The sequence below is a fragment of the Primulina eburnea genome, chromosome 9 (genome assembly GCF_022965805.1).
Source record: "Primulina eburnea isolate SZY01 chromosome 9, ASM2296580v1, whole genome shotgun sequence".
Lineage (NCBI taxonomy): Eukaryota > Viridiplantae > Streptophyta > Magnoliopsida > Lamiales > Gesneriaceae > Primulina > Primulina eburnea.
Window position 1 is genome coordinate 16,327,698 of NC_133109.1, and position 24,901 is coordinate 16,352,598.

At 38.1% G+C, this 24,901-nt stretch overlaps 1 non-coding gene across 1 annotated transcript; it reads right to left on the reverse strand.

The window, feature by feature from the left end:
- Window positions 1-23,715: 23,715 nt before the first annotated feature.
- Window positions 23,716-23,825, reverse strand: LOC140842211 (small nucleolar RNA R71). Its single transcript, XR_012120342.1, has one exon. It is a non-coding gene; the product is annotated as a small nucleolar RNA R71 (small nucleolar RNA).
- Window positions 23,826-24,901: the final 1,076 nt, after the last annotated feature.

Genomic DNA, 24,901 nt, shown 5'->3' on the forward strand with positions numbered 1-24,901 from the left:
ATTCGCCTAGTCACCGGCTGATTCGTCTGGTGATTGACTGATTCGTCTAAACATAAGCTGATTCGCTTAATTACAGGCTGAGTTGTCTGATTATGGGCTGATTCGCCTAATTACCGGCTGATTCGTCGGGTTATTGACTGAGTCGTCAATTCTGTGGCTGATTCGCCCAGACACTGATATATGAATTATATCGATGTCGGTTAGGGATTGATTCATTCCTATCGACTGAGATTCGATATAATACCTATATCCAGACATCGGGATCCCTAGGATAGAGTTGAGTCGAGTCTGAGACGACGCGTCGGTTGAGTTGAGTCTGATACGACATGTTGATTTAGATTGTTTATATCATTCATGATTATTGAATGTTTGATATTGATTTATGTTTCTGATTTGAGACATGTTATGAGAAATTCTTATATGCTTTCATATATGCTTTTATATGATTGCATGTATACATTGTTTATACTGGGATATTCATATCTCACCGGAGTTTCCGGCTGTTGTCTTGTTTTGTATGTGTGCATGACAACAGGTGGGGCTGGATCAGGGTCAAGAAGAGGATGAGAGAAGATTAGATAGCGTGGAGATCCGGGCTTCGGAGCAACATAGGATTCAGCACTGATATGTAGTTGAACCTATTTGAATTCTTGTAGATAACACAAGATTTGTATGTTCATGTTTAATATGTAATTTGAGTAAATTACATTACGTTTCCGCTTTGTATTTTAAAAAAAAAAATTTAGACCCTGTTTTATAATTGATTAATTAGTCCCAATAATGATTAAGAACTTGATTAGCGTCCGGGTCCCCACAACAGGTGGTATCAGAGCTATTGGTCTAGAACCTAGAGTTCTTTAGATTGAGATAGAAGAGGCTAGTGAGCGGGGTAGATTGAGGTTTTCTTTCCTGCTTTTGAATGCTAGCATGTCGTACTGCTTTATATGATACATGTTACTTGATTTATCTGATTTGATTTTGTGATATGTATTATTGGGAACGAATCTGAATTGATTCTCGATCAGCAGTAAGATGATCGGAGGAGGGACTGAATTGAAACAGGTTTGTTGGATTGGGTCACTAATCCTTTTGTGTTTCAGATATGCCTCCTAGACGAATCCCAGAACAGGGTAGTACATCGTATCCTCCAATGGATGTAACACCGACTCCAATGGAAACCTTGCTGAAGAGGTTTCAGTCATTCAAACCACCCACTCTGAAAGGTACTGAGAGATCGGTCGAGTGTGAGAGTTGGTTAGGTAGTATTGAGTTGCTGTTTGATTCACTGGAGTACAGTGATGAGCGTCGGATTAAATTGATTGGGCACCAGTTGCTTGATGTTGCACAAAGCTGGTGGGTAACAATGAAGAGGGCCTTGGAGCAGCGAGGTACGATTATTACTTGGGATGTATTTAAAACTGAGTTTTATCAGAGATTTTTCCCAATATCGTACAGAAAAGACAAGGGGGCGGAGTTTGCCAATTTGAGACAGGGTCAACTGAACATTGAAGAATATGTGACCAAATTCTCTACCTTGTTGAAGTTTGCTCCACATGTGGCTGGAAATGACGAAGCTGTTGCTGATCAGTTCATCAATGGCTTGAATCCCGATATCTTTACATTGGTGAACACAGGGCGACCCAATAACTTTGCTGATGCCATGAATAGAGCAAAGGGCGCTGAAGCGGGCCTGATAAGGCAAAGAGGAGCTGAATTTGTTCCTCCAGTGTCGAGACCACAGCAACCACTTCCCCGATTCGAGGGTGGTAGTAGCAGTAGTGGAAAGAAGATTTTCTAAAGGCTAGAGGGCAGCAATTTAAGAAGTTTGGCGGAAGTTCTTCTAGCTCCAGTGGTCCTCAGCAGAGTTATACCGGCGTTTACTGCGGAAATTGTGGAGGGAGACATTCCACTGAGCAATGCCAAGGAGTACTTGGTAGTTGCCACTTCTGCAAACAACAGGGACATTTTGCCAGAGTATGTCCACAGAGGGGTTCCCAAAGATCCCAGGGAGCTGAACCATCTGGATCAGCGGCACAGTGGAGTAGACGATCAGCTGCCGTTCCTTCATTTCAGCCAGCACCATCTCAGTCACAGCAGAGGCCAGGAGGAAGCCGGACAGTTGGCCAGCCTCTTAGACAGCAGGCCAGAGTATTTGCTTTGACCGAGGAGCAGGCTCTGGAAGCACCAGATGATGATATTGCAGGTAACTGATTTGTTTGATTATCCTGCATATGTATTGAGGGATACTGGTGTTTCACATACTTTTACTTCTGAAAGATTTGCATTGATGCATGCATTATCTGTTGAGTCTTTATTTACTGTAGTAGTGTTTCTTTCCTTGAGAAAAGATCTTGTACCAGTGATTTCTGTTAGATCTTGTATACTACAGTCGGATAAGAATGAGATCGAGTTAGATTGTGTGGTAGATGGTATTGTACTGGTGTTCTATGATTTTGGAACTTCATTACTGATATTGATATGCTGACCAAGTACATAGCTACCCAATATTAGTTTCAGAAGATGGTGAAAATCAGACCTGAGATGATCAAGAGATGAATATTGTACGATAAGAATTCCAGACTGAGAATTTCTTTGATATTCGTACTAGCTATGACTCGATTATTACAGAAAGGAGCAGAGTGACTCCTTATGTATTCAGTTGATTTATTGAAGTTGAGTCTATCATTGGCTGATTTACCAATGATAAGAAAGTTCTTGATGTTTTCTCTGATAAGACTTCAGATCTGATTCCAATCAGAGAGATTGATTTTAGCCTTGAACTGATATTAGAAATTGTTGGAATTTTGAATCCTGATTGAGACAGATTATGTTCAGGGATTTTTATATCTGAAGATGATATATTCGTTGATTTTCACAGAATTAAACCGTGATTAGTCAGCTGAGGTTGACATCAGTATCAGACAGTTGCGGTTTATGAGTTTAGTATGTTTTGAATCTGATTGAATATTGATGTTATTCTGAATACGTGCTTGAGACAGATTATAGACAATGGAGATTAGATTGTACCGTCCGAATCAGAGCGGATGTTTAAATGTTAACAGAATGTTTAGAACTTAATACCAATAGTCAGAACTGAGTGTCGATCAGAATATCAGGTAAGTAATACTGTATTGTATGATAATAACTGATTTTTTTGTGCCTGATATTTCGAACTTGAAATGACAGAATTGTCAGAAGGGTGCAATACTTGATTCAGTAGGCATCCTGATAGCAGAAAACGTTTTGAGAGAAACAGATGAGATTAGATATGATAGAGTTTGGACTGAAATGTCTGAACTACAGACAGATAAAGATAGAAAGAAAACAAACCAATAAATTGGTAGATAATTTATCGATTCCTGAATGGAAATGAGATTACATTTCCAGGGATACCGGGATGAAATTACTGCATTCCTCTTGGAATTGAGTATTGATTAAGTTAAGAATGACAGACTGACGCAGTCTGCGAGTGCTAACTCGTACATGAAAATGTACAAATATGATATATTACGGAGATTCGGTCAGAAAAGTAATTAGATTACACGTAGTGTTGAGAATTGATTATATTAAACCATGATTTTGGTTGATTTTGTACATTTGACCGAATGTACAGTAAGCGTTGGATACTAGATTATATCTGAATACTGAATAGTATTCACTATCTGACGGACATTCAGAGTGGAGTATCCAGATTCTAGAACATAGGCTTAGAGTTGTAGTGTTTGAGTTAACACTAATTGGCAGGATTTATTGCCATGTGGTGAGTTGTATACCACAACAGATATTAAATGAGTATGGGAATGACACTATTAGACACGTTGTACGTTAAGAAGTGCAGATTCCCTCTTTATTGAAATGATATCTCTGAGGTTCCTGAGATTGGACCTGACATGATCAGAGATATGACTGACAAGGTGAAGTTAATTCAGAAGAAAATGAAAATAGCTCATGATAAACAGACTGAATATGCCGACGTCAGACAATGACTGTTGGTAACTGAGATCGAAGATCGAATACATCTTTGACTGAGATAAAGTGAATTGATAACAACTGATGATGTTGAGTTGTTATAAGCTGTGGTTAGGTATATACAGATGTTGTATAACCAGTATTCCGAAATTGACTTTATCAGAGCTATTTCCGAAATAGAACTAGATATGAGAATTGAAATTTCAGAATAGATTCATGGAGATGAGTTTTGATTTAAACTCTGGATACATCTCTTTTGATATATCTAAATTGATTACTTGCGAGTTCGAGGACGAACTCAGATCTTAGAGAGGGAGAAATGTAATGCCCGAGAATTATTCACTGTTAATCAAGGATTATTGATTTATAATTTAACGTGATCATGAAAGGGCCAGCTGAGATACGATTTAAGATGATGTGTGGCCATTTAATTTGAATTTCATAGTGTGTTGCCGAAGCAACACTGCACCCGCGCCCTTGCATGTACCACACCCGCGGTGCATGGACAGAAACTTGGTCAGTTTTACCGAAGGGTGACCGCACCCGCGGTGTTAGCATTACCGCACCCGCGGTGCAGTACCGCACCCGCGGTCTCGACAGGTACCGCACCCGCGGTCATGCAATTTCAAAATAGATAAGATTGACGAAACGTTAGCGCACCCGCGGTGCAAGATGGAGCGCACCCGCGGTGTGACGTGCAGCATGGAAAATGAGACACGTTTCTTGCATGCAATTTTGATATATATAGGCTGTGATTCCATTCGAAATTCATTCAGAATTGAGGAAAAGGGTCGAAGCTTTGGCACGAGAAATCCTTACGCCTTTTGTGAAAAATCCGTCCGTCTGAATTTGAATCTAACTTCAGTATCGAGTTCCTAGCAACGTAGGCTACAACTTGACGTAAGTTTTACTACGTTTTGACATGCTTTGAAATTATGATATTGTCAGAATTGAGTGGAACTCATATATGTTGTGCTTGACATAGTAGACATCATAGAATCGAAGTCAGATTAAGAAACGGACTGATTATGGAATTGTTATGATTTTCGGAGTAGTTTTGGAGTCGAGTTGATATCAGAATTGAGTTGTTATTGAGTAGGAGATATTAGAATTAATATCTGATTGATATGGTATGGTTGGGTATATTGATATTATACCGTTATGCCATCGATATTGAAGTAAGTTAAGTATTGAGCAGAACATATTTGATTCGAGAGGTGTATTGATATTATACTCCTCGATATTGTTCTTGTCAGATTGAGTATTGACAGATTTGAGTTCGAGACTTCCACAGAATCAGAGTATCAAAAAGAAAGGTATAAATTAATGTTGAGTTGGGATTGCACAACTCGAGTGAGGTTTGACTCGAGTTTCCCTAAATCACATACTTTTACTTATGCATTGATATTTGCAATTGATGAGACTTATGATTGTAGTCTATTGATTTATAGCTACTGTATGATAAGATTGATATTTGTAGCCTATTGATTTATAGCTACTGCATGTAATGACTGCTGATTCGCTAGTCATTGACTGATTTGCTTAGATACTGACTGTATGTATTGATTACTGAGTCGTTGAGTCATAGGCTGATTCGCCTAGTCACCGGGTGATTCGTCGGGTTATTGACTGATTCCTCTTATTATAGGCTGATTCGCCTAGTCACCGGCTAATTCGTCTGGTGATTGACTGATTCGTCTAAACATAAGCTGATTCGCTTAATTACAGGCTGAGTTGTCTGATTATGGGCTGATTCGCCTAATTACCGGCTGATTCGTCGGGTTATTGACTGAGTCGTCAATTCTGCGGCTGATTCGCCCAGACACTGATATATGAATTATATCGATGTCGTTTAGGGATTGATTCATTCCTATCGACTGAGATTCGATATAATACCTATATCCAGACATCGGGATCCCTAGGATAGAGTTGAGTCGAGTCTGAGACGACGCGTCAGTGGAGTCGAGTCTGAGACGACGCGTCGGTTGAGTTGAGTCTGATACGAAATGTTGATTTAGATTGTTTATATCATTCATGATTATTGAATGTTTGATATTGATTTATGTTTCTGATTTGAGACATGTTATGAGAAATTCTTATATGCTTTCGTATATGCTTTTATATGATTGCATGTATACATTGTTTATAATGGGATATTCATATCTCACCGGAGTTTCCGGCTGTTGTCTTGTTTTGTATGTGTGTATGACAACAGGTGGGGCTGGATCAGGGTCAAGAAGAGGATGAGAGAAGATTAGATAGCGTGGAGATCCGGGCTTCGGAGCAACATAGGATTCAGCACTGATATGTAGTTGAACCTATTTGAATTCTTGTAGATAACACAAGATTTGTATGTTCATGTTTAATATGTAATTTGAGTAAATTACATTACGTTTCCGCTTTGTATTTTAAAAAAAAAATTTAGACCCTGTTTTATAATTGATTAATTAGTCCCAATAATGATTAAGAACTTGATTAGCATCCGGGTCCCCACAGTGAACCTGTCCCACCTGTTGCCATGCACACATACTGACAAGACAACAGCCGGATAACTCCGGTGAGATATAAATATCAGATTATAAACAATGTATCAATGCAATCATATAAAACATATATAAAAGCATAATAAACATCGAAACATGTATCTAATCTGACCACATGAATCAATACAAATCTGTACCTAAATCTAGGACTCATTTCTAATCTACGGATCCCGATCTAATTTAGACTTTGGTATGCTGTATCGAATGTCTACAATAGACGTCGATCTACATCTAAGCTCATCGATATACCGTAAGTCTAGAGTCTCAGCGGTTCTGACAAAGACTCGGCGGTTCTGCCCTAGCTAGGCTGATCTGCCCTAGACTCAAACTCTGGCTCTGCTGTCATTCAATAGACTAAACATATCAATCTGATAATCTGCAAATATCAATGCAATAAAATAAAGTATGTGATTTTGGGAAACTCAAGTCAAACCTAACTCGAGTTGTGCAATCCCGAGTCAACATTTATTTATACCTTTCTTGCTGTCGTTCTGATACAATCAAAGTCTTGATTCAAAGTCTATCACTGTTCAATCTGGCAATGACAATATCAATATACTGTATCAATATTCTAATCAAATCACAACATCTCTGTTTTATCAAATTCTGACAGTACCATAGTACAATCTTGCGATACCGGTGATACCAATCCAGTATCCACTAATTCCAATAATTTACAATCAACCACCGTACAAATCTGATATCAATTCTAGTCAATCTCATTCTGAAATTCATAACAATTCCATATTCAATCTGTTTCTTAATCTGACTTCGGTACTATGATGGCTACTACGTCAAGAACACTATATATGAATCGTATCTGATTCGGGACATAGCATAATTTCAAATCTTAACAAAACATAACAAAACTTACGTCATGTCGTAGCTGTCGTTGCTATGAACACAGTACCGAAGTCGGATTTAAAATCTAGCGGACGGATTGATCGCAAATCGAATTCTAAAATTAAGAATCGACTTTTCCCCTTAAATTTCGAATTTTGCTCTGATTCTTCGATTTTATTTCGTATGTGTATATATATATATATATATATACCGTGCATGCTTATGGCGAGTTGGCGCATTATTTGTAAAACAAGTCTCACGCATATGTGTGACACCAAGTGGCGCATATGCGCGAGAGCCTAAGTCTCGGCGTGTCTGTCTCACGGTGGCTCGCGCATATGCACAACACATCTTGGCGCATATGCGCGAGGCTTCTGCTCAAAAATGCCAACTCTCTGCCACCCTCGCGCACATGCGCGGATTCAGGTCGCGCATATGCGCAAGGTCCTCTGGACATTCCGCGCATATGCGCCCTGCCAGGCCGCGCATATGCGCGAGAGCTTCGTCCTCGCACATACATATTTTTATGCCGAATTTAAACCGTGTCCCGATTAATCCTCTTATAATCATGTCAAATTATAATCAATAATTACAGATTATTAGGTTCAAATTCTCGGGCATTACATTTCTCCCCCCCTAAGATACGATTTCATCCTCGAAATCACAAGCAATCAATCGTATCAATAAGGAGTATATATACAAAACTCTATAAGAAATTTACATTATCGAAATAACTCTGGGAACTCTTGTCTCATATCTGATTCAGTTTCCCAGGTTGCTTCTTCAGTGCCATGACGAGTCCAATGAACTTTTACAAGTGGAATAGTCTTCGTTCTGAGCTGTTTTTCTTTATGATCAATAATCTGAATCGGCTTTTCAACATAACTCAGAGATTCATCAAGCTTGGCCTCATCTGGCTGTATAGCATGTGAAGCATCAGGAAGGTATTTCCTTAATAACGATTAATGAAAAACATCATGTATCTCGGATAATGAAGGCGGTAAAGCGAGTCGATAGGCACGATCTCCTATCTTTTCAAGAATCTCATAAGGCCCAATGTATCGTGGAGACAGTTTCCCTTTCTTGCCAAATCTGACAACTCCTCTGAAAGGTGAAATTTTTAAAAATACTCGGTCTCCTACCTCAAATACCAACGGTCTACGTCGAACATTGGCATATTTGGCCTGTCTGTCTTGCGCTGCCTTCATTTTTTTTCGAATTAGCTTCACTTTTTCTGTCATATCTCTGATCATATCAGGTCCAATCTCAGGCACTTCAGAGATATCATCCCAATAGAGAGGGGATCGACACTTCTTTCCGTACAACGCTTCGAATGGTGCCATCTCAATACTCGTCTGGTAGCTGTTGTTGTATAAAAATTCACAAAGCGGCAGTGCATCTTGCCAATTAGTGCTAAAATCAAGCACCACTGCTCTCAGCATATCCTCCAGTGTCTGGATAGTCCGCTCTGACTGTCCGTCGGTCAGTGGATGATATGCGGTACTCAGATGTAACTTCGTACCGATAGCCTGCTGCAAACTCTGCCATAAGTGCGAAGTAAATCGAGGATCACGATCTGATACAATTGACTTCGGCACTCCGTGCAATCTAACAACTTCTCTGACATAAATCTCTGCCATCTGGTCAAGTCTGAACGTCATCTTGTACAGAATAAAACATACGGATTTGTCAATCTGTCAATAACGACCCAAATCGCATCACAACCTCGGGAGAAACGCGGCAATTGCGTCACAAAATCCATGGAAATGTGATCCCATTTCCACTCAGGAATGGATAAACTCTGTAATAATCCTCCTGGTTTCTTTCTTTCTGCTTTCACCTACTGGCAATTCAGACATTTGGAAACAAATTCGGCAATGTCAGTCTTCATTTGTTTCCAACAGAACTATCTTTTCAAATCATTATACATTTTTCTGCCACCAGGATGAATACTGAATCGACTGTTGTGCGCTTCTGACAATATCTGTCGTCTCAAATCTGAAACATTCGGCACAACCAGAAGATTATTCACATACAAGACGTTATCACGTACCTGATATTCCGATTGATGTCCTGTTCTGACCATTGATACTGATTTCTGTACATTCTGATCAACTTTCTGAGCTGCCTTGATTCTCATAATCAGCTCTGGTTCTACTTGCACCGTATAGAGTCTCAACGGTCTATAATTTGTTTCAAATGCTAATCCAGACAAACAACAGTCTTCTATCAAATTGGAAACACCCATAGTCGATAAGGATAAAGAACATACCTTTCGACTCAGTGCATCAGCTGCTGCATTAGAGTTTCCTGGATAATATTTGATTTCACAATCAAAGTCTTTAAGTAAATCAAGCCATCTTCGCTGTCTCATATTCATTTCAGACTGTGAAAAAAGATATTTCAAACTCTTATGATCAGAATATATCTCAAACTTCTCCCTGTATAGGTAGTGTCGCCATATCTTTAACGCAAAGACAATGGCTGCCAATTCAAGGTCATGAATTGAGTAACGAGTCTCATGTGGTTTAAGCTGTCTTGAGGCATAAGCAATAACATGCCCTCGCTGCATCAGAACGCATCCCAAACCTCTGTGAGAAGCATCGCAATAAACCATAAAATCACCAGTACCGGATGGGATAGTCAATACCGGAGCACTGGTCAATCTCTTTTTCAACTCCAGAAAAATGGTCTCGCATTCTTCAGACCAAACAAATGGAGCATTCTTCTGAGTAAGCTGAGTAATTGGTTTAGCTATACTTGAGAAATCCTTAATAAAACGGCGGTAATATCCCGCTAAACCCATAAAGCTGCGAATTTCGGGTACGGACGTCGGTCTTGGCCAAGATATCACGGCTTCCACTTTACTGGGATCCACTGATATCCCGTCTCCGGATATAATATGACCCAAAAATACTACCTGTCTTAACCAAAACTCACATTTTGACAGTTTAGCATATAACTTCTCAGCCCTTAAAATTCGCAACACAGTTCTTAAATGCTCAACATGCTCGCTCATATTCTTTGAATAAATCAAAATATCATCGATGAAAATAATCACAAAATCATCGAGATATTTCTGGAATATACGGTTCATCAATCCCTAAACACAACTGGAGCATTCGTCAAACCAAATGGCATGACAATAAATTCATAGTGTCCATACCTGGTTCTGAATGCTGTCTTTGAGATATCAGAATCTCTGACTCTCAACTGATGATATCCCGATCTTAAATCAATTTTGGTGTAAGGCCCTAGATGTTATTACTATAATCTGAGATTAATCTGAAATTATTTGTTCATTAATTAAGATGATTATAGACGGAACGGATCAGACCGGGAGAACGGAAAGAATATTTGACATGAAGTACTAGAAGAGACCCCACGCACATGCGCGACAGGTATCGGCGCACCTGCGCGAAAATTACAGAAGCATCGCACATGCGCGAGATAAGGCGCGCATCTGTGCCACCCGTCCAGAAACTATGGCGCATATGCGCGAGATGAAGCGCGCATATGCACGAGTGGTTAAAGTCGAGACCCGACGTGTTATGTGAAAGAGTGCGTCACTTGCCTTGTATGCACGGGATCTATATGTATATATATATATATACGCAATCGTCTTCTTCAGCAAAAAGGGAGGAAAGAAAGAAAGCTTCCGAGGAAATATTTCAGTTCCGATTTAGAAATTGATTTATGAGAAATCCGTCCGTCCGATTTTAAATCCGACTTCAGTACGGTGTTTCTATCAACGTAGGCTACAACTGGACGTAAGTTTCATTACGTTTCGGCATGATTTGAATTTATGATGTTGTCAGAATTGAATACGAATCAGATATGATGTTTCTGCTACAGTAGGCATCGTATAATTGATGTCAGATTAAAGAATAGACTGTTTCTGTAATTGTTATGATTTTCTGAAGTAATATGACTGAGATTGTATAGATTTGGTATCACGATATGTTATTATTGAAGACTATGATTAGTACGGATATCGATTATGAGTTGTGGTATTATATATGTGGTGTTCAGATTGACGAGGTTATTCAGATTGTATTGTTATGCCGTCGAAACATCAGTGGATTTAGATTGATCAGATTCAGTAATGATCTCGATTGTATTGTGATATCGTTGATATGAATTAGATTGTACCTTGTTCAGACATGGATTAGATTATATACTGATTTGAGTATTGATCAGAACAGATATTGAATTGAGTTATATACTGATATTGTATTTATATGGTTGTCATTGCCAGACTGGGTATGGACAGATCAGAATACACGACTTCCTCTTCGTCAGACCGGGAAGACAAAGGTATAAGTAAATGTTGATTCGGGATTGCACAACTCAAGTTAGGTTTGACTTGAGTTTCCTTAAATCACATACTTTATTTCATTGCATTGACATTTGCAAATTATCAGATTGATATGTTTAGCTTATTGAATTGTAGCAGAGGAAGAGTTTGAGTCTAGGACAGATCAGCCTAGCTAGGGCAGAACCGTCGAGTCTTTGTCAGAACCGCTAAGACTCTAGACTTACGGTGTATTGATGAGCTTAGATGTAGAACGAATTCTATTGCAGACATTTGATACAGCATGCCGAAGTCTAAATTAGATCGGGATCCCTAGATTAGAAATGAGTTAAGATAAGATAACAAGACCTTGACTTAAATACAGATTCGTATTGATTCATGTAGTCAGATTAGATGCATGTTTTGATGTTTGTTTATGCTTTTATATATGTTTTATATGATTGCATGCTTACATTGTTTATACTGGGATTTATTCTCACCGGAGTATCCGGCTGTTGTCTTGTTTTGTATGTGTGCATGACAACAGGTGAGACAGGATGAGGGTCAAGAAGATGATGAGAGATCGAGATTAGAGTGGTGATTCCGGACTTGGATAGATAGGTTTCATTACTTGATTATAGTAGTCGAAGCTTAGTCTAGTTGAACTAGATGCATGTGATACAGGATTTGTATTATTATAATGGTTTCTATAATAGAATGATTTCATTACCTTCCGCAGTTTAAAAAAAAAATTTAGACCCTGTTTATTCTAACTGATTAAACTAGTCCCAATGACGATTAAGAAAATGATTAGCGTCCGGGTCCCCACAACAGGTGGTATCAGAGCGATAGTTCTTTTAACTGAGATAGAAGAGAATGAGCGGGGTAGATTGAGTTTTCTTTCCTTGCAGGTGATTGCTAGCATGAGATTTATTTTAATGTTGACTTACATTGTGTGTGCTAGCATGACATTATGCTTACTACTTTGAAATACATGTTATCTAATTATCTGATTTGAATTGGTAATATGTATTATTGAGTATGAATCAGATTTGATTCTTGATCAGTAGTAAGATGATCAGAGAAATATTTGAACATATTTGTAGTATTTGGGTACTAATGTTTTGATAAGCAGATATACCTCCACGGTGAATTCTAGAAAATGGTAGTACTTCGACTGAACAGATAGATGTATAAGAAACTCAGATGGAAATAAAGTTGAAAGAGTTTCAGTTATTTCAGCCGCCGATTCTGAGTGGTATCGAGGCGTCTGAAGATTGTGAGAACTGGTTTGATGACATAGAAATACTGTTCGATTTACTTGATTGTACAAATGAACAGAGAGTTAAAATGGTACCTAACCAAATACGAGAAGCCGCCAGGGGTTGGTGGATTACAAGTAAAAGAATGTTAGAACAGAGAGGTACAGTGATTTCGTGGGAAATATTCAGGACTGAATTTTATCGAAGATTTTTCTGAGTTTCATACCGAGAGGACAAGAAAGCAGAGTTTGAGAATTTGAGACAAGGTGAACTGAATATTGAAGGATATGTTGCTAAATTCTCTACTCTACTGCGTTTTCCTCCTCATGTAATGGGGAATGATGAAGTTGTAGCGGATCAGTTCATCAGAGGATTGAATTCGGAGATAGTCGCATTGATGAATATACAGCGACCTCACCATTTTGCTGATGCCTTGAGTAGAGCGAAGAGAGCGGAGGCGAGTCTGATGAGACAACTGAAAAGGGTGTGTGCGATACAACCCCAGACACAGCAATCCCCTCTCCGATTTGATCGCGGTAGCACGAGTGGAAAGCAAGATTTGCTGAAAGCTCGAAAGAAACAGTTTAAGAAGTTAGGGAGCGGACTGAGCGGTTCATCTAGCTCCAGTGGTTCTAGCCCGAGTTATACTGGAGGGTATTGCAGAACTTTCAGAGGAAGACATTCCACGGAACAATGCCAGGGAGTTACTGGTATTTGTCGTATCTGCCGACAGCCGGGGCATTTTGCTAGAGTTTGTCCCCAGAGAGGTTCCCGAAGATTTCAGGGAGCATAATCATCTGGTGGCAGTGACCGAGGAACAGACCCAAGAGGCACTTGCTGATATAGTAACATGTACTGTTCTTTTATGATTATGTTGCATATGTTTAGATATATATACTAATGCATTTTCAATGATTATCTTTGACTGAGTTGCATTGATATATGCTGTACCTGTTGAGTCTGTTTGTACTGTAGTACGGATTCCCTTACTTTTTGGAAAAAAAAAAGATTGATATCAGAGATTTCTGTGACATATTGTATACTACAGTAAGATGAGAATGAGGTTGAGTTAGATTATGATGTACTTGTGTTTTCTGATTTGACTGCATTATTGATGTTAATATGCTGAACAAGTACAGAACTATCGTAGATTCCTTTCAGAATATAAGATTCGGACCAGATAAGGTTGATGAGTAGGAATTCTACAGTAAGGATTCTAGATCTAGAATTCCTTTAATATATGTATTGTCTATGACTCGATTAATACAGAAAAGAGCATATGGTATCCTTATGTATTCACTAGACTGAAATCCAGCCTAGCATAGGCAGATTTGCCAGTGATGTACGCGTTGGCTGCTGTTTGGCCAGATAAGATTTCAGATTTGCCTTGTATTAGAAAGATAAATTTCAGAATTGAATCGATATCAGGTACTATTTGTTTTATTAGAATTCAGTACAGAATGATATTAAATGTACAGAATGATACAGAATGAACTGAAAGAAGTGAAAGATCAGTAGAAGAGTACCAACCAGGAGTTACATCTGAGTTAGTGTTTTTCTTTGGCATGTTTCAGTATGTTCAGAGATATTCTGTTGATTTCATGCTTGTTGTATCTATGATATTTTGATATACTTGCAGCGTCTGATTGATTGAATCGAATAATCGAAGATTGTATTGAATACTCTGAGAACTGTGATTATTGTATACAGAAATTATTCAAATATGAATCCTGCCTGAAACAGATTGTATTCCGTATATGCGATATCTGAATTTAGTATACCGATTGATTTTGACACAGTTGAGATCATGATCAGTGACTGAGAATGATACCGATATCAAAAAGATCAGAATTATCAGAAAATTTCAGAAATGTCAGAAATGTCAGAAATTTATTTTGTCTGAATTGACAGATTATCTTATACAATTGTTGTTTTGTATCTGCTTGAGTATTGTTAGTGTTCCAAAACAGTATTTGAGACAACTTATATTGTTTGGGAGCATACTATATTTGCAGATGACCTATAGCAATTGATCTGAGCTACATGAAGATATGATTGATTAGTCAGAATTGACAGTATTGCCAGAAATTGCCGTTTTATGAGTTTACTGAACTCACTAGATCAGTATAGATTATTGATATTGTTAATCTGATTTGATAGTACCGTTATTCTGAGTCAGTGGGTGATACAGATTATTCAAACCGAATCAGAGCTGAATTCGAGAATTACGGCAGTTCAGAGATTTAACCAGAATGTTCAGAACTTAATTTCGAGAATCAGAGCAGAGTATCGATCAGAGTGACAGATATGTAAATGCTACTGTACGGGAATGATTATCTTGCGATGACAAATGATTCAGAATTGTATAACAGAATTTGATATCGATAGTCAGAACCGAATACCAGGTAGGTATTTTTCTTTAATTTATATTGTTAACTGATTGTCTGTACCAAATAGTTCGAGTTTGAAATGACAGATAGTGTCAGAGATGCACAGTAGTAGATTCAGTTTTCATTTTGGTAACAGAAAGTGTATGATAATTCGAACAAACAGTTTTGATATAGATAGATTAAATAAGTTATGATAGAATTATACTGAAATGTTGGCAGAATTTGTACTGATATGTCTGAATTGTCAATAAATGAGGACAGAAAGATAGAAATCAGAAGATCTATTGCAGAATTTGTATATTTCTGACTAGACATGGAGAGTATATTTCGATGAATTTCGTAATGAGACCATTGCAATACTTTCCAGATTGTGATATGATATTATTGTGATTGACAGATTGTTCAATCCATATCTAATAGTTTGTACCAGATAACGTACAAACATGACCAAATGACACAGATCGATGTCAGAAAAGTGGTCAGAATAACTTGAATGCCGAAGTAGAGTATATCATATTGTGATTTTGTTTGAGTTTGTATTTGTGGCAGAACATACCATAAACTCATTCCTATATTATCCACCGACTGACAGATAACCAGAGGATACTATCCAGATATTGGAAGATATCCAGAGAGCTGCAGTGCTGGATGCTAGCACTAATTGATATAACAAAGAAAATGTAGCTAATTTAGAAAAGAATGAAGATAGCTCAGATCAGACAGACTTAATATGCCAACGTCGGATGGTGACGATTGGTATTTGAGGCTGAAGATTTAATATATCCTTGAATGGGATAAATAGATTTGATAACAGCTGATGGTAGTGATTTGTTATGAGCTGTGGTTTGGTATATACGGATATTGTATAACCAGTATTGCGAGATTGACTTTGTCAGAGCTATTTTGAGAGATAGAATCTAATATAAGATTGAGATTTCAGAATAGATTCATTGAGATAAGTTTCCGATTTAAACTCAGTATACAGTTCTTCTGATATATCTGAATTGATTACTTGCAAGTTCGAGGACGAACTAAGATCTAAGAGGGGGAGAAATGTAAGGCCCGAGATGTTATTACTGTAATATGAGATTAATCTGAAATGATTTGTTCATTAATTAAGATGATTATAGACGGAACGGATCAGACCGGGAGAACCGAAAGAAGATTTGACATGAAGTACAAGAAGAGTCACCGCGCACATGCGCGACAGGTATCGGCCCACATGCGCGAAAATTAAAGAAGCATCGGCGCACATGCGCGAGATAAGTCGCGCATATGCGCGACCCGTCCCGAAACTATGGCGCATATGCGCAAGATGAAGCGCGCATATGCGCGAGTGGTTAAAGCCGAGACCCGTAGGTCTCGCGCATATGTGCGAATTGTGTCGCGCATATGCGCGAGACGTGTTATGTGAAAGAGTGCGCCACTTGCCTTGCATGCACAGGATATATATGTATATATATTTATACAATCGTCTTCTTCAACAAAAAGGGAGGAAAGAAAGAAAGGTTCTGAGGAAATATTTCAGTTCCGATTTAGAAATTGATTTATGAGAAATCCGCCCGTCCAATTTTAAATCCGACTTCAGTACGGTGTTTCTATCAACGTAGGCTACAACTGGACGTAAGTTTCATTACGTTTAGACATGATTTGAATTTATGATGTTGTCAGAATTGAATACGAATCAGATATAATGTTTCTGCTACAGTAGGCATCGTATAATTGAAGTCAGATTAAAGAACAGACTGTTTCTGTAATTGTTATGATTTTCTGAAGTAATATGACTGAGATTGTATAGATTTGGTATCACGATCTGTTATTATTGAAGACTATGATTAGTACGGATATCGATTATGAGTTGTGGTATTATATATGTGATGTTCATATTGACGGGGTTATTCAGATTGTATTGTTATGCCGTCGAAACATTAGTTGATTTAGATTGATCAGATTCAGTAATGATCTCGATTGTATTGTGATATCGTTGATATGAATTAGATTGTACCTTGTTCAGACATGGATTAGATTATATACTGATTTGAGTATTGATCAGAACAGATATTGAATTGAGTTATATACTGATATTGTATTTATATGATTGTCATTGCCAGACTGGGTATGGATAGATCAGAATACACGACTTCGTCTTCGTCAGACCGGGAAGACAAAGGTATAAGTAAATGTTGATTCGGGATTGCACAACTCAAGTTAGGTTTGACTTGAGTTTCCCTAAATCACATACTTTATTTCATTGCATTGACATTTGCAAATTATCAGATTGATATGTTTAGCTTATTGAATTATAGCAGAGGAAGAGTTTGAGTCTAGGACAAATCAGCCTAGCTAGGACAGAACCGCCGAGTCTTTGTCAGAACCGCTAAGACTCTAGACTGACGGTGTATCGATGAGCCTAGATTTAGAACGACTTCTATTGTAGACATTCGATACAGCATGCCGAAGTCTAAATTAGATCGTGATCCCTAAATTAGAAATGAGTTAAGATAAGATAACAAGACCTTGACTTATATACAGATTCGTATTGATTCATGTAGTCAGATTAGATGCATGTTTTGATGTTTGTTTATGCTTTTATATATGTTTTATATGATTGCATGCTTACATTGTTTATACTGGGATTTATTCTCACCGGAGTATCCGGCTGTTGTCTTGTTTTGTATGTGTGCATGACAACAGGTGAGACAGGATGAGGGTCAAGAAGATGACGAGAGATCGAGATTAGAGTGGTGATTCCGGACTTGGATATAGATAGGTTTCATTACTTGATTATAGTAGTCGAACCTTAGTCTAGTTGAACTAGATGCATGTGATATAGGATTTGTATTATTATATTGGTTTGTATAATAGAATGATTCCATTACCTTCCGCAGTTTAAAAAAAAAATTTTAGACCCTGTTTATTCTAACTGATTAAACTAGTGCCAATGACGATTAAGAAAATGATTAGCGTCCGGGTCCCCACATTTGGAATATACGGAAGAACCCTACAACTAATCAAATAAATCATCAATACGAGGCAAAGGATATTTATTCTTTATCGTTGCCTTGTTTAGTTGCCGATAGTCAATGCAGAGTCTCATCGAACCGTCTTTCTTTCTTACAAACAATACTGGAGCACCCCAAGGATAAACACTCGGTCTGATGTATCCCTTGGCCAATAAGTATTCTAGCTGATTCTTCAATTCTTTCAATTCAACTGGTGCCATTCTGTACGGAGCTCTAGAAATCGGCAATGTACCTGGCATCAATTCAATGTTGAAGTCTATCTCTCGGACTGGAGGTAATCCCGGGATCTCATCTGGGAAGACGTCAGCAAACTCACGTACCACTAGCAGGTCTGCCAATGCTGGACTCGACTTCAGTAAATCTACTGAATATACAAGGAATCCCTCTTCTCCTTTCTGTAACAATCAAGTCATAGATAATACGGATATTAAAGGAATTCTCGATCTAGAACCCTTACCGTAAAATTTCCACTCTTTAGCCATATCTGGTCTGAATCTCACTATCTTGTGGAAACAATTAACTGTAGCTCTATACTAGGTCAGCATATCAATACCGATAATACAATCGAAATCAGACAACCCAAGTACGATGCAATCTAATTCAATCTCATGCCCGTCATACTGTAGTACACAATGTTTAACAGAATTTACAAATATTAAACCTGTCCCCAAAGGCAAAGAGACAGACACTACAGTAGCTAAAGACTCTACAGGCAATGCATGACTCAGTGCAAATCGTTTAGAAATAAATGTATGTAAAGCACCGGTATCAATTAGTACATAAGCAGAGTAACCACATAAAGAACAGTTACCTGCCACAACGTCATCTGGTGCTTCCTGGGCCTGCTCCTCTGTCAAAACGAATACTCTGGCCTCCTGTCTAGGAGGCCTGGCTACCAGTCTGGCTTCCTCCTGGCCTCTGCTGTGACTGAGCTGGCGCTGGCTGGAATGTGTGAACAGCAGCTGATCGTCTCTCAGTCTGTGCTGCTGATCCCGATGACTCGGCCCCCTGAGATCTTTGGGAACCTCTCTGGGGACACACTTTAGCAAAGTGTCCCGGCTGTTTACAGATATTGCAACTACCAGTCACTCCTTGGCATTGCTCAGTTGCATGTCTTCCTCCGCAAGTCTTGCAATAAACTCCAGTGTAACTCTGGCTCTGTCTTGAACCACCGGAGCTGGAAGAACTGTTGCCAGATTTCTTGAATTGCTTTCCTCTGGCTTTCAAAAATTCTTTCTTCCCTCCACTGCTGCTGCCACCCTCAAATCTGGGAGGTGGTTGCTGTGGTCTCGGTGCTGGAGGCACAAATGAAGCCCCTTTCTGTCTCATCAGACCGGCTTCTGCTCTCTTAGCTCTGTTTAGGGCTTCAGTAAAATTATTCGGTCGCCCTGTGTTCACCAATGTAAAAATATCGGGGTTCAAACCATTGATGAACTGGTCGGCAGTAGCTTCCTCGCTGTCAACCACATGTGGAGCAAATTTCAGCAAGGAGGAGAACTTGGACACGTACTCTTCTATGTTCATCTGTCCCTGTCTCAAATTGGCAAACTCCGCTCCCTTGTCCTATTTTCGGTACGACACTGGAAAGAAACGTTGATAAAATTCAGTTCTAAAAATATTCCAGGTGATAGTCGTAACTCTATGCTCCCAGGCCCTCTTTCTCGTAATCCACCAGTCCTTCGCAACATCCTGTAACTGCTGTCCAATCAATTTCACTCTCCTCTCATCTGTATACTCCAAGGATTCAAACAACATCTCAATATCATCAAGCCAACTCTCGCACTCCACAGCGTTCTCTGTTCCTTTCAAAGTCGGCGGATGAAATGACTGAAATCCTTTCAGTAACGTTTCCATTGGAGTCGGGGTGACATCCATTGGAGGATTTGATGTACTTCCCTGTTCTGGTAATCGTCTCGGAGGCATATATGATTATCAATAGATTAGTAACAAATACCACAATTCTGTTTTAATCCTCCTCTGATCATCTTACTGCTGATCTAGAATCAGTACTGATCCAATCTCAATAAAACATATTACTATATCAAATCAGATAAAGAAGTAACATGTATTAAAGCAGTAAGACATGATAGCATTCAAAAGCTGAAAAGAAAACCTCAATCTACCCCCGCTCACTAGCCTCTTCTATCTAATTCTAAAGGATCTATCGCTCTGATACCACCTGTTGTGGGGACCCGGACGCTAATCATTTTCTTAATCATCATTGGGACTAATTTAATCAATTAGAATAAATAGGGTCTAATTTTTTTTTTTAAAATGCGGAAGGTAATAGAATCATTCTATTATACAAACCAGTATAATAATACAAATCCTGTATAACATGCATCTAGTTCAAAACTAGGTTCAACTACTACAATCAAGTAATAAAACCTATCTATATCCAAGTCCGGATTCACCACTCTAATCTCGATCTTTCTTCACCTCTGTGACCCTGAACCTGTCCCACCCGTTGCCATGCACACATACAGACAAGACAACAGCCGGATAACTCTGGTGAGATATAAATATCCTAGTATAAACAATGTATCAATGCAATCATATAAAACATATATAAAAGCATAATAAACATCGAAACATGTATCTAATCTGACAACATGAATCAATACAAATCTGTACCTAAATCTAGGACTCATTTATAATCTAGGGATCCCGATCTAATTTAAACTTTGGTATGCTGTATCGAATGTCTACAATAGACGTCGATCTACATCTAAGCTCATCGATATACCGTAAGTCTAGAGTCTCAGCGGTTCTGACAAAGACTCGGCGGTTCTGCCCTAGCTAGGCTGATCTGCTCTAGACTCAAACTCTGGCTCTGCTATCATTCAATAGACTAAACATATCAATCTGATAATCTGCAAATATCAATGCAATAAAATAAAGTATGTGATTTTGGGAAACTCAAGTCAAACCTAACTCAAGTTGTGCAATCCTGAATCAACATTTATTTATACCTTTCTTGCTGTCGTTCTGATACAATCAAAGTCTTAATTCAAAGTCTGTCACTGTTCAATATGGCAATGACAATATCAATATACTGTATCAATATTCTAATCAAATCACAACATCTCTGTTTTATCAAATTCTGACAGTACCATAGTACAATCTTGTGATACCGGTGATACCAAACCAGTATCTACTAATTCCAATAATTTACAATCAACCACCGTACAAATCTGATATCAATTCTAGTCAATCTCATTCTGAAATTCATAACAATTCCATATTCAATTTGTTTCTTAATCTGACTTCGATTCTATGATGGCTACTACGTCAAGAACACTATATATGAATCGTATCTGATTCGAGACATAGCATAGTTTCAAATCTTAACAAAACATAACAAAACTTACGTCCTGTCGTAGCTGTCGTTGCTATGAACATAGTACCGAAGTCGGATTTAAAATCTAACAGACGGATTGATCGCAAATCGAATTCTAAAATTAAGAATCGACTTTTCCCCTTAAATTTTGATTTTTACTCTGATTCTTCGATTTTCTTTCGTATGTATAGTGTATATATATATATATATATATATAAATACTGTGCATGCTTATGGCGAGGTGGCGCATCCTTTGTAAAACACGTCTCGCGCATATGCGCGACACCAACTGGCGCAGATGCGCGAGACCCTAAGTCTCGGTGCGTCTGTCTCACGGTGGCTCGCGCATATGCACGACACATCTTGGCACATATGCGCGAGTCTTCTGCTCAAAAATGCCAAATGTCTGCCACCCTCGCGCACATGCGCGGATTCAGGTCGCGCATATGCGCGAGGTCCTCTGGACATTCCGCGCATATGTCCCCTGCCAGGCCGCGCATATGTGAGAGAGCTTCGTCCTCGCACATACATATTTTTATGCCGAATTTAAATCGTGTTCCGATTAATCCTCTTATAATCATTTCAAATTATAATCAATAATTACAGATTATTAAGATCAAATTCTCGGGCATTACAGTGGTCCTATCACCAATACACTATCTTGTTACATCGTGCAATGTGCCCGTGGCTATCCCGCCACTATCAGGTACTTCTGTCACAAGATTACTCGTCTAATGCATGCCCCTATAACTCCATAGAACAGGCATTTAATCAAATCAATAATCACAATAATAAAACATAATAACAAGTATGTGATTTAGGGAAACTCAAGTACATCCTACTTGAGTCGATGTCCCAATACCACATTGACTTATACCTTTCGCTTGTAGTGTCGGTCTGGAATTCAAACTCTGTCAATCCTTCAATCTGGCAATGGCAATATCAATGGTATCATATCAATATACCGTTCAAATCGATATCAATCTGATCAATAATTCAAAATCAACGGTATAACCGTACAATCCTGATATCCCGGTCAATACAACATAACCAGACAATAATTTCCTCAACCAATAGTCACTAATGATAAAGTCTGATATCATATCTTAGTCAATTAACTTCAGAAAATCATAACAATTCAATAATCAGTCCGTTTCTAAATCTGACTTCGATTCTATGATGTCTAACATGTCCAGAACATCATATATGAATTCCATTCAATTCTGTCAATATCATAACTTCAAAACATGTCAAAACGTAGTAAAACTTACATCCAGTTGTAGCCTGTGTTGATATAAACACTAGTACCGAAGTCGGATTCAAAATCAGACGGACAGATTTTTCGCAATCGCGATTCTAAGCTTCAAGAACAATTTTCTCCAGAGTTTCTCTCGATTTTCTCGTTTCTGAATCTTAAAACTTATATGTATATATATATACTCGTACATGCATCAAGGCAAATGGCGTACTCCTCATGCAACACGTTTCGCGCATATGCGCGACCCTCCTCCGCGCATATGCGCGAGGCGATAAGCTCTGGCGCGTGTCTACACGGCATCTCGCGCATATGCGCGCCCTTACTCGGCGCATATGCGCGAGGCCAATGTTCAAAAATGCCAACTCTCGGGTTTTCTCGCGCATATGCGCGGATACACGTCGAGCATATGTGCGAGGATCTCTGGACATGGCATGCACAGCTCGCGCATATGCGCGAGTCCCTCAGTCCATTTCGCGAATGTGCGCATCTCATGTCGCGCATGTGCGCGAGAGGTATCGTCCTCGCACATCATTCGTTTCCCGCCGACTCAAATCGTGTCCCGATTAATCCTTTCATAATCACATAAAATTATAAATAAATCATCGTTAATTACAGTGATTAATTATTGGGCATTACAATATTTGTAGCATGAATATAGTTTGATTAAAACTTTTTCCTTTTTATTTAAAAGATAAAGCTAAAACATGGCTACAAAATTTGAGATCGAGTTCAATAAGGTCATGGGAAGAAATGCAACAACAATTTCTTAAAAAAATTTCCCTTCCCATAGAACAAACTCTTTTAAAAGAAAAATTACTACTTTTTCTCAAAACAAGGAGAAACATTTTATCAATGTTGGGATAGATATAAAGATTTACTTAATACATGCCCACATCATGGTTTTGAAACATGAAGAATAGTTTCTCACTTTTATGAAGGTCTAATACTTAAAGATAGGCAAATGATAAAATTCATGTGTAATGGAAATTTTGAAGACAAAAACCCAAATGAAGCTATGGAGTATTTGGATTCATTAGCAGAAAATGCTCAAAATTGAGATAATATAGGTACAATAGAACCACCAACTACTAAAATCAATAATTCAACAAATGGTGGTGGTAACTATAATCTGAAAAATGATATAGATATTTAAGCTAAACTTGCATCTTTAGCAAGAAAATTTGAGTCATTAGAAATTAAAAAGAGTGGTCAATAAAAAGTATTCAAGAAATTATTTGTCTTATATGTGATACACATGTTCATGGTGCAAAAGATTTTCCAACATTACCTTCATTTAAAGAATGTCTCCATGAACAAGCAAATTATGTTAACAATTATAAAAAACCAATACTAGATCCTTTTTCACCATCATATAATCCTGGATGGAAAATCATCCTAATTTTAATTGGAGGAATGATAAAAATGCACAACCCTCACAACAATATTTTCAAAAGAACCAAAATCATCAAGGTTATATTCCTTATATTACACCTACAAGAAAAAAATTTGAAGATGTAATTCATGCATTTATCCAAAAGCAAGAGTCTATCATATTCAAAACAGTGAATCTGCGAGTGATTTGAAATAAACTCTTGAAAAATTTGCATATGCACTTAATATTCATGAAAAATTAAAATTTCCATCTCAACCTCAACCTAATCCTAAAAATTAAAATCAAGAATTAAAAATGAAAAAATTGATCAAATAAAATTTGTCATTACCCTTAGAAGTGGTAGAATGGTTAATGATCCATATGGTAATGAAAACAAGGATCATTTAAAATCAAAGAGTAAGGATGATAATCCTGATACTTTTGAGAATGATGATACCTTAAATTCTAAGAATAATATGGTGAATGATAAATCATCTGAAATAGTAAATGAGTCAAATAAACCTCCACCATTTCCTCATGCATTAACAAATCATAAAAAACAAAAAAAATTATTCTGATATCTATCAAGTTTTAAAACAAGTAAAGA